Raw genomic sequence first — 12,535 nt, 5'->3', positions numbered from 1 at the left:
TTAGTGATTAAGTGAAAAGTATGATAATTATTCACAAAAGCTGTGACATTATCAATGTAGGTACTTAATAATAAGTGGACAAGAATGAGTAAATTAATGAATGATTCAGGAATAGATTAACAAAATGTGTTGTCTGCATACCAGGAGTACTACACAGCCATAAATAGAAATAAATGAATGTCTTTGGGAACAACTGGATGAAACTGGAGATGGTTATCCTAAGTGAAGTATCTCAAGAATGGAAAAAAAAATACCCCATGTGCTCAGTAGTAAGTCGGATCTAAAGATATGCACACATGGGCACAGACGGAAGTTAAAATCATTGGAAATCAAGAAAGGGGAGGGGGAAAGGGGGGAATGAATGAAGGGGGAGGGGCAAAAACCTATGCGAGGGATACAAGGAACACTATTCAGGTACCAGGCACACTAACAGCTCTGATGCAAGCATTACAAAAGCTACCCATGTAACAAAATGTCTACACCCTTAATATTTTGAAATTAAGAAAAAAAAAAGAAGAAGAAGAAGAAAGAAGACTTTACTTCCTGCACCAACCTTACAAAGAGGATGCTGTTACTACTGCAGTGAAGAAAGCTACTAAGAGTTCAAAGGCCGTAATTGCGGGGAGAACAGCCTTGGTATTAACTGCAAGGTCCTCTTTCAAGATTTGCCTTAAGCACCCTCTCATTTGCTTGTTAAGTTTTCAGTCACTAAACCTACTTTATTGTAGATGATCTTTTGACATGTATCACTATTTGGTACTTACCTTCTGCACCACATGTGGGATTGTATTACTATGTTTCCTTTTACCTCTGAAGCTACAATTACTTTCACTTTTGCTGGGTTTGTATTGTGCTTAAAAGATTGGCCGTACACATGACCTAAAATGAAGCAGGATCCTACTAGCTCAGGTGGTGACAGTACCGGGAATAGTAGAGTTAATAGAAGCAGAATTTACTGTTATGTTTGTGTGATCCCAAAATTCCTATGTTGGAGCCCTAACCCCAATGTGTTGTTATTGGGAGGTGGGGGCCTTTGAGAAGTAATGAAGTTTAGACAAGGTCTTAAGGACTAGGCCCTCACAGTCCTAAAAAGAGATTAGCTCTCTCTTCCTCCACCATGTGAAGTTACAGCAAGAAGGAGGCAAATTGCAAGCCAGAAAGAAGGACCTCACCAGCAATCAAATCTCCTGGCCTCCTCAGCCTCCAGAACCGAGAAATAAATGCCTGTTGTTTAAGCCACCCAGTCTGTGGCATTTTGTTATGTCAGCTAAGACAGTTACTAAAGACTTACAATAAGCCAGGCAGACACAGCTAATAATTTACTTCTTATTGTCTCTTCAATATTTAAAACCACCTGATCTGGTGTGTGCTGTTATTGCTATTTTATAAATGAAGAGACTGAAACACAGTTTAAGTCATTTGTCCAAACTTACACAGATCGTCAGTGGCAGAAAATCTGTTTGACCTCAGGGTTTATTATCTTAATCACAACAACATGCTATGCTATCCAATAAATTCCTGTTAAATGACCTTTCAATTAAAATCACAAGCAATTACAAATAAATGACCTCTAAAATTCAGAATCATATATCTCGATTCAGAATCACATATTCAAGAATAGATACAGTAGATGTTAATGCTGAGTAAATAGCCTTCTTTAGAAAGAAAAGAACAACTTCAGAGGAGTTATAGAATCAAAATAGTTTTATTTCATTTATGCAATTTTTATGTATGTGTAATAAAATAGTCTTGCATTCGTTTATTTTGCTTGTTCAATGTATGTAAGACATGGCCCTTACAGTTAAGAAGTTCAATAATTACACTAGAGGATAGATTTTTTTTTTTCTTTGCAGTTTTTGGCCCACCTCCAGCATATGGGGCTGGCGCCCTACTCTCTGAGCCACAGGTGCCTCCCAAGGATAGATTAGTTTTTAGAAAATATGTTTGTATTAAGATATAGAGCAATACAACGGTGTAGAAGAATAGATAGTCTGGGAAGTCACAGATAGATTCAAGGCAGATGTGACTTTTAAATTGACATTGAACAGAATGTACCCTATTACAATTTAGATGATGTCTTAATTTAAAAATTAAAATTTTTCAGCTGATTGATCATGTAAAATAATTTTGCTAACTCTTCACTACTACATAACTTTTCGTATATGATCCAGAAGGAGTCCATAGCAGTAACCTTAGTATAACAATTATACATATATAACAAGTTTATATATATTAAAATATAGTAATGAAAATAATATTGAACCGTTTCCTTATTTAAACAATAAGGAAGCACCATTGATGTCCGTGTGGATGGATTGTAACAAAAACATTATTTTAATATTACCATAAATATTTTAATAGTGTAGTTTTATTATTACTACTATTAACAAAAATTGAGATACTCTCATGGTGCTTTGATCAATTGTGCATTAATTTTAATGATAATCAAGAGCAAAAGTTTTTTTTTGGCAGGGGCTGGGTTTGAACCTGCCACCTCCAGTATGTGAGGCCGGCACCCTACTCCTTTGAGCCATAGGCACAGCCCAAGAACAAAAGTTTTAACCCTTGGTGTTTTATAGTCATAAGTAACTACTATTTCAAAAGATTATACTTAAATTTCTAAAGGCCTGGGTAATTGATGATGTATTTTAAATGATACTATGTATAGCCTTTAAATAAATCATGACAGAACATTTAAATGGAAAACTAAGAAGAAAAAGCATATTGTAAATATCCTGTTTAGGTAGAGTTTATTAAGAGGTATATTTATGAATTATGTTGGCTAACAAAATACTTTGGTATTTAGACTTAATTGTTTACACTTTAAAAAGTGATGTAAGAATTTTGTTTGGATATGGCAACATTTTTAATATTCTGAAAAATTGAATTTTTGCATCTGTTTAAACTTGTAAGGAAAAATTTTAGATTTTTTTCTTATAAATGCTCAAATTCATACATAGTTTAAACATTATTTTATAGGTAACACAAAGTATTTTAATGTCACTTTTCTGAAGAATGTGGGCTAATCTGTGAGACAATACTGGATAAAAAGATGGCTAAAAGCACATGATGAGAGAAAATACATCCAGTTGAGAATATAAGGCAAATCAAAACAAGTGGTTTGAGTAGCATAATTTAAATGTCACAACATGCTGGCAATTTTCTCTCTAAAACCTAATATTCAATATGGCAAAGTAAATGTCAATGTAAGTTTTTGATGCAAATGTTTGAAAGACCGAGTTGTCATTTTAGTACGAGCTGTCATATATTTCATCTGGTCAAGCAAATATAGTTTTCCTAAGCTTTTCTCACTGTAACATACATTGATAAATAAGGCCCAGATCCCAACATGCATGTTCTATATGTAGAACACGACGGATAAAGTTGCCTTTTGAATGTACATTGTGTATCATTCAGAGTAACACACCACAGGAATTCTTCTGTGTCACTACAGGTTAGAGTTGATGCATGAACTATGCTAGACAGCAAGGCAGGATTGTTTTCAAAGTAATCCTCAGGGAGTCCTTCAGAAAAGGGAAAACAATGATTTTGAAGGTTCATTTCAGTGCCAGCTGGCTGAAATCTTAAAGGTTATTCTATTTTACCATACTACATAGTTATTTAAATGTCTCCATGCGGGACATGTGAGAGGAGTGTGTATTTAGCAACACTGGAATTTAAAAAATGTGTTTATGGTGGCAAAAAAAAGGAAAAGCAGGAAACCATGTGTTACATACTTTATTTGGCTGTTTTTTTCATTGGTATTCTTGCTCTACAATTTTTTATTTTACTTTTATTAACAGCTTGAATGTTAAGCCTGAGACTACTCACCTTCATTTTAAGCAGAGGCCAAAGGCTCAACAGTGCATTTTCTATTACTTCTATTTTCTGGCAAATTATCAGCAAATATTTATTATATAGGAGTAGTATTTGATAAGTCCTCATTTATTTGGTCAAAACAAAAGATAATGAAAGATCAGAAATTCATTAAAAAATAAGTAATTGGGGAAGCACCTGTGGCTGAGTAGGGTGCCGGCGCCATATACCCAGGGTGGCGGGTTTGAATCTGACCCCGGCCAAAGTGCAACAAAAAATAGCTGAGTGTTGTGGCAGGCTCCTGTAGTCCCAGCTACTTGGGAGGCTGAGGCAAGAGTTGGAGGTTGCTGTGAGCTGTGACACCACAGCACTTCACCAAGGGCGATAAAGAAAGACTCTATCTCTTAAAAAAAAAAAAAAAAAGTAATTGACTGAAGAAATCAATTGTTATATATGACTTTCTTTGAGTAATGGTCCTTTAAAATTAATTAAAATTTATGGACAGAGTTATATAATTTTAGAATTACTTTTGTTTAAAATTTATGGATGTGGCTGGGCGTGGTGGCTCACAGCCATCATCCTAACACTCTGGCAGGGTGAGGCAAGTGGATCACTTGAGACCAGCCTGAGCAAGAGCAAGACCCCCCATCTCTACTAAAATAGAAAAATCACCTGGGTGTCATGGCAGGCATCTGTAATCCCAACTACTTGGGAGGCTAAGCCAGGAGAACGGCCTGAACCCAGGAGTTTGATGTTGCTATGAGCTTTGATGCCATGGCACTCTAGCCTGGGCAACTCTAGCCTGAGACTGTGTCTCAAAAAAAATTATGCATGTTAAATAACCATAAATAAATTGTAAAAGTGGCTCATTCTTAAACAAGAAGTCTTGATTGTTTGTTTTTGTTTACTTTTTCCAAGTAATGTTTTAGTTATTCACTGGTAGAATATATAATGGATATTCTACTGGACAGAACAGCCACATAGGCATAACCTGTACAGTCTTACACGGTCCTGTGCTGCTTTTAATGTCTGCATCATGTCTGATGCCATGACATTAAAGTGCATAGTTTGTGAACTAATAACTCCACAAGCAAACCTGGCAGTGGACCTTGCAAATTAAGTACCTGGCTCTAGCTGATGAATTTGGGTTAATATAGACAAATAATTTAAAAAACAAAATCAGAAACTCTTGGTTATACAGAGCAGGTCTTGAGGGTTAGGGTGCTGATTTAAAAAAGTATTGCTCTTGGAAAAATACTTAATAAAAGAAAGTAATTTAATAGATATTTTAAGAGACATCTCAATAACATGCAAATCAATTTTATTGGGAATATTTTAATGAAATAGGATTGGTACAAGGAATTAAGTTTGGGGTGTGGGGGGTTTTGGGGAGATGATTGGATCTAGTACAACTAGGCTCCTATAACGTTTCATTAAAGACAATTATTATCAAATCAATTACAAATGCTAATGGTGGAAATAAATGGCTTATATTCTAACCCAGCAGTTCTCACATTTTCCTGCATACAATAGTATGCTAGGTAATTATTTAAATTTAGGTACTCTGATTTATTAATCCCAGTGAAAGGCCACAGCAATCGCTTTTAACAAACACCCGTAGCTGGTCCTCAGTGAGGCTCATACATGTATCATACTTTGAAAAATACTGATATAACTATCATACTATCGAGCTCAGTTCATTTGAACAGTTATAAAAAAATAACCTAAATTGGGTGACTTATAAACAAAAATAAATGTTTCTTCCTCACTCTTCTGGAGGCCAGTGAGTCTAAGATTTGGTGGTTAGTAATATCCAGCTTTCTGGTTCATAGACGGCACCTTCTAGCTGCATCCTCAAGATTCTGGGTGTCTCTTTGGCCTGTCTTATAAGGGCACTAATCCAATTCATGAGTAAGAGAGCTAGATGTGGAATATAACGGGCAGATTATAGTTAAATTGAACACAAATATTTAGAGACATTATACTGTCCTCTTTGATAGATTAGGGTCTGAATTAACAACTGGCAACTTTTAGGACAAGCAGTATGTGAAGTAAAAATAAAAAAATATATATATCTTGTAGAGGAAAATCAACTGATTTTTTTATGCTGATAAGTATATTTTTATTGAATAGAAGTAAATCTGCCTGAATTTAATATGTAATAATGTTATTTAAAATGTGTGCTTAGGGCAGCACCTGTGGCTCAGTGGGTAGGGCACTGGCCCCATATACCAAGGGTGGCAGGTTTGAACCCAGCCCCGGCCAAGCTGCAACAAAAATAGCCTGGCATTGTGGTGGGCGCCTGTAGTCCCAGCTACTCGGGAGGCTGAGGCAAGAGAATCGCCTAATCCCAGGAGTTGGAGGTTGCTGTGAGCTGTGTGACGCCATGGCACTCTACCTAGGGCAATAAAGTGACACTCTGTCTTCTAAAAAAAGAAAAAAAGTGCTTAATATTTTGCATTTTTGAAGAAAATTAGCATTACTCAGAACACCATGAATGTCAGGACTCCTTTGGTTTTTCATATATTAAGTGATTAACAAAGTTATATTTTACAATCAAGTGAAACTGCTATAGAACCAGAAAATATTCTCTTATGTGTGTATTTTTCTCCTTTAACATCTAATTTTAACCAACTGAATTATTTTAAGCATCATCTTATTCATCATTTAAAATGAAAAAGTTGCTTTTAAATGGAGAATCTGCATTCATCATAAAGATAGAACAAAAAGTTCTTGGCAGAGGTTTTTGCCCAGAAGGGGGATATTTTTATACTGTACATTTAGCAAATTGTAAAAATACAAATTCCAGGAATTACATCTCAAGAATTTAAACACAAAAAGAGCATGCATGTAAGAACCTGTGTTTGTCTTCTCATGACTGTTAAGTAACAGAAATCCTACCAATAACATTGTAATTCCCTTTAAAGTTAACAATTTGTGAAGATTAATTTTAAAGAAAAATTCAGAAGTCACTAAACTATAAATATAATTGATAAAATGAAATCAACATTATTCACTATTTGCTTATTTGGAAAAAAATAAATAACATGATTGAAGATTTTAACCTGTATGAGGTAGATCTTCAGACAATGTAATAAGGAAACAGACTATTTGATATGTACAGTGGAACCTCTGTAGGTTGACTACCCAAGAGACTGTAACAAACTGATCAACATACAGAGATGGTCAACATAGGGAACTCGGCTTTCTGTACTGATACATACATGGTGTCCATTTACAGTCTATAAAAATTAAGTCAATTTAAGGAAGTGGTCAATGTAAGGAGGTGGTCAAGTATAGAGGTTCTACTATATTTTTAAAGTTGATATCTGTATTCTCAATATTTCTACATAAAAACATAAGTTAACATAATGATGTAACGCAACTATGAGTTTATATTGAATTACACTAGTCAGAGCTTGGGAATTGCTTGCTTGTTCAGTAACACGTCCTTATTGATATATGTTATATTTTATATAAGAAAAATTCTCATTTATAATAAGATGATATACTCTAGAAAACAGATATTTTAATGAAAAATTATGAACATATTCAACTGACAAATTAAGGATGAATAGATAGAATTCAATAGCTTAATGTTTTGATTAAACTAGAATCAAGCCAAGTATATTTGTTTACGTGTTTTGATCTTAGTTGTAGATATAATGATCATATTGAAAATATTAAGTCTCTACCTAATACAAATAGTAACTTATATTCTAAAATTACAAGTCAGAAATGTATATGCAGTTTGCCACCATAAAATATGAAATAAATACTTTTAAATTTACTACTTCTTTCTCCAGAGGCCTATCAAACATTTTTAGCATGCTCTATGAAATAAACATTTAACCTCTGAGTCTTTAGAGCTGAAGTAATTTCAATCCTCCCTTCACTGCATGTCTCATCTCTACCTATAATAAAAGAAAACAGTATGAGAACTCATGTGAAATTCTGAGTTTCTAGAATTTGTTAAATTTTTTTTTATAAATCCTCTATTTCAGATAGCACTCATTTCAAAACATTGAAAGACTTTCCCTTACTTAACGGACAGAATCTTAGCTTTTAATATTGGCACTTAACCTCCCCTTGCCCAGAATCTGACTTCAATTTACCATACTACTACTCCCTGGCTACATTTATTATTCTATCCCAGCTGAGATATTCATGCATTCAGAACATCTTTTCTCGTGAAGATTATCTTCTAGAATGGAGAAATGAGGATCTCAATGAACTTGCTCTTCCATTAAAGCAATGAAAACACTACCAAAGCAACAAAAAATCTCAACCAAGAAAAGAGTTGAAAATTAAGGCAATTCATAGAATGAATGAAAAGTGCCTATTTTAGAAATGTTACTGAACCTCAATCAGACAGCATAGTCTGTGGCCTTTTAATTTGGAGCTATTCCCATCCTCCGTTGCTCCCTATCTAAGAAGCATGGTAGGCATCAAAGCTAGCCAGCCCACTTACTGTAGCCACATGCAACTGATCTCTTGTAGTATGACAAAGCTAAAAGTTTTCTATTAAAATCTTGTAGCCATTTGACTTAACTTGGGATTCAGCTCTGCAAAACAAACAAAGAAACCAAAAAGTCCTATTCCAGAAATGTTATCGTAAACAATAGCAATTTGCCAGTAACAGCACAGCAGCCTAAGACGGTGAGCACAGGTGGGTCAGAAAAAAAGCCCAGCCAAATTGTTAAAAGAAACCACTAAAAGATTTATCTTCTCTATAGTTTTGTCTTTTACAGAATACTATAAACATGGACATGCATCTCTGTAGCCTTTCTAGACTGGCTTCTTTGGCTTAGCATTATTCATCTGTGTTTTTCCATGTATTGTGGACTCATTACTAATTACTGCAGGATGATACTCCACCCCTCCTATGAGTTGCCACAGATTGTTTTAGTTCAACTATTGAAGGACATCTTGGGTGCTTCCAGGTTTTGGATTGTGAATAAAGCTTCTGTATATACCCATATGTAGCTTTTGTGTGCGAAAACATTTTCAAACCAGTGGGGCAACTATCTAGGAGAGTAATTGCTGTGATAAGATTATGTTTTGTTTCATAAGAAACTGCCAAATTGTGTTCAAAAGAGCTGTGCCATTTTTTACCCCTATCAGTAATGAATGATAAACTATTCCCACATCTTGTGGGACAACTTATCAGTTGGTATTGTTATAATTATTTTTTATTTCAGCAATTCTAATAGATATGTAATGATATCTTATTGTCATTTTCATTTGTATTTCCCTACTGACAAAAGATGTTGAACATCTTTTCATGTTTGTAAGCTTTCTGTATATTTTTTTTTAGTAAAATGTTAAGATATCTATTCAGATATTTTTCCCATTTTCACTGAATTATAAACAAAGTGAAAATTTGAATATGTAAAGGTGAAGGGGAGCCACCCTATGCATAGAACACATTCAAGAGAGGAAACCAGAGAAAGAGGTGAGAGAGATGCCCAACTGTCCTTACCAACCTGCACTTGGGGAAAAAAATAGAGTGAAAACTCTCTCATTACTGCCAGGAAGACACCAAACCATTCATGGGAGATCCACCCCCATGATCCAAATACCTTCCATTAGGCCCCACCTACCACACTGGTGATCAAATTTTTGCATAAAGTTTGGAGGACAGATGTCCAAAGTATAGTGGTCCTGTTTTGAATTGGTTGATTTAATCTCCAATATTTATTATTTCCTTTTGTTTTCTTATGAAAACTTAATCTTCTCTTCTTCCTCTACATCTAAGATGAAAACTTAGGCTATTGAATTTAAGTTATTCTTCTTTTCGAATAGCGCCATTTAATGTTATAAATTTTCATATAAGCATTGCTTTTGTTGCATTCCGTAATGTTTTAGTGCATGTATTTTTTTTAGGTTGAATTATTTTTATTCTCCTGAAACTTAATTTTGATCTCTTTGCTATTTAGAAGTATATTTGGGGGTTTCCAAATGTTTATTAATTATCATAGCTCCTCATGTTATTGATTTATTTTATTTTATTTTGTTTTTTTAATTTTTTTTTTATTAAATCATAGCTGTGTACATTGATATGATCATGGGGCATCATTCACTAGCTTCACAGACCGTTTACCAAGTTTCACATATACCCTTCTAAGATGCACCGCTGGTGTAATCCCACCAATCCCATTCCCTCTACCCACCTCCCCCCTCCATCCCCTCCCTTTCCCCCTTCCCCCTATTCTTAGGTTGTAACTGGGTTATAGCTTTCATGTGAAAACCCTAAATTAGTTTCATAGTAGGGCTGAGTACATTGGATACTTTTTCTTCCATTCTTGAGACACTTTACTAAGAAGAATATGTTCCAGCTCCATCCATGTAAACATGAAAGAGGTAAAGTCTCCATCTTTCTTTAAGGCTGCATAATATTCCATGGTGTACATGTACCACAATTTATTAATCCATTCGTGGATCGATGGGCACTTGGGCTTCTTCCATGACTTAGCAATTATGAATTGAGCTGCAATAAACATTCTGGTACAAATATCTTTGTTATGATGTGCTTTTTGGTCTTCTGGGTATATGCCCAGTAGAGGGATTACAGGAGTGAATGGCAGATCTATTTTTAGATCTCTTAAGTGTTCTCCATATCTCTTTCCAAAAGGAATGTATTAATTTGCATTCCCACCAGCAGTGCAAAAGTGTTCCCTTTTCTCCACGTCCGCGCCAACATCTCTGGTCTTGGGATTTTGTGATATAGGCTAGTCTCACTGGAGTTAGATGGTATCTCAAAGTAGTTTTGATTTGGATTTCTCTGATGATTAAAGATGATGAGCATTTTTTCATATGTCTGAAGGCCGCGCACCTGTCTTCTTCAGAGAAGTTTCTCTTCAAATCCCTTGCCCAGCCTGCAATGGGATCCCTTGTTCTATGTTATTGATTTTTAATGTAATTCAATTGTGGTCTGAGAACAGACTTTTAATTTAATTTAATCTATTTTTTTAGACAGAGTCTCACTCTGTTGCTCTGGGTAGAGTTCTGTGGCAGCATCATAGTTGACAGCAACCTTAAAGTCCTGGGTTCAACTGATCATCTTGCCTCAGCCTCCCAAGTATCTGGGACTATAGGCAACCACCACAATGCCTGGTTAATATTTCTATTTTTAGTAGAGACGGAGTTTCACTCTTGCTCAGGCTGGTCTCAAACTTCTGAGCTCAGGTGACCCAGCTGCTTCTAGCTTCCCAGACTGCTAAGATTATAGGTATGAACCACTGCTCCTGGCTGAGAACACTTGTTAGATGTTGATGTTTTAAATTTGTAAGGTGTGTTTTATGGCCTAGAATATGGTCTACAATGATGAATGATGATGAGTGTTCTGTGTGAGCTTAAGAAGAATGTGCCTTCTGCTATTGTTATATGGAATTAGACGGAATATTCTATAAATGTTAATTAAAGTTGATTGATTTATGTTGTTCAGTTTATCCATATGCTTACTGATTTTATGCATATTTGGTCTATCAGTGAATGAAGGAAATGTGTTGAAATCTCTAATTATTATATAGTACATTTGTTTATTTCTTCCTGCAATTCTCTCAGTTTTTGCCTCATATTTTTAAACTGTTATGCGCATACACATTAAGGATGACTATGTCCTTAACCATCTATGGTCTAGAGTCTTTTATCCCATATGATGTCCCCTCTTTATCCATGATAATTTTCTTCATTCTAAAGTCTGTTTTATCTGAAATTACCTATAGTTACCCAACCTTCTTTTGTTTTCTGTTAACATGATCTCTCATCCTCCCTCTTTTTAATTTTAACCCATCAGTGAATTGAAATTTAAAGTAAATTTTATATGGAATACATATAGCTGGATCTTTTTCTTCTCAAGATGCTCAAATAAATGAAACTACACTAGAGTTAGAAAATTATAAAAATAGTATCTCATTAAGTGGAGACTATCAAAGAAGAAATCAAAACCATTACTGTAATAATAATAAAGGACTAAATAAAGATTTGGGTCTGACCAGTACAATAATTGAAGAGAAAAATGTACTAGAGAGAAACAAATTTATTAGAGGGAGTTAACAGATTTGAGCTTGCCAAAAAATAATAACACCAAAGTATAAAATGTGTACATAGGTCAAAATAGATTATTCAGACTGAGAAAAAAAAACAAAAAAAACAAAGAGGCCAGGTGAGGTGGCTCATGCCTGTAATCCTAGTACTCTGGGAGGCTGAGGTAGGTGAGTTCATGAGTTCAAGACTAGCCCAAGCAAGAGCATGGCCTGGTCTCTAAAAATAGCCAGGCATGTGGTGGGTGCCTGTAATCCCAGCTGTTTAGGAGGCTGAGTCAAAACTATCACTTGAGCCTGATAGTTTGAGGTTGCTGAGAGCTATGATGATGCCACACATTCTACCTAGAGCAAGAGAGTGAGACTCGGTCTCAAAAACAAAAGAAAACAAAAGTTAAAAAAAAGAAAAGAAAAGAACAAAGAATTGAGAAAAAATTAACGGAACTTCATGATGTATTGAAGACAGCTATAGTCTGAATGTTTGTCTTCCTCCAAACTAATGTTGAAATTTAATTGTCATTGTATCAGTATTAAGAGGTGGGAACTATAAGAGGTTATTAAGTTAGGAGGGCTCTACCCTTATGAATAAATTTACACTTTTATTATGCAAGTGGGTCCTTTATCAATGGACAAATTCAGATCCCTTTTCTTTTTCTCTGTTTTCCCCTTAGCCA

Source organism: Nycticebus coucang, chromosome 5 (genome assembly GCF_027406575.1).
Source record: "Nycticebus coucang isolate mNycCou1 chromosome 5, mNycCou1.pri, whole genome shotgun sequence".
Lineage (NCBI taxonomy): Eukaryota > Metazoa > Chordata > Mammalia > Primates > Lorisidae > Nycticebus > Nycticebus coucang.
The sequence above is the reverse complement of the archived record's forward strand: the minus strand, read 5'-3'. Positions refer to the sequence as shown.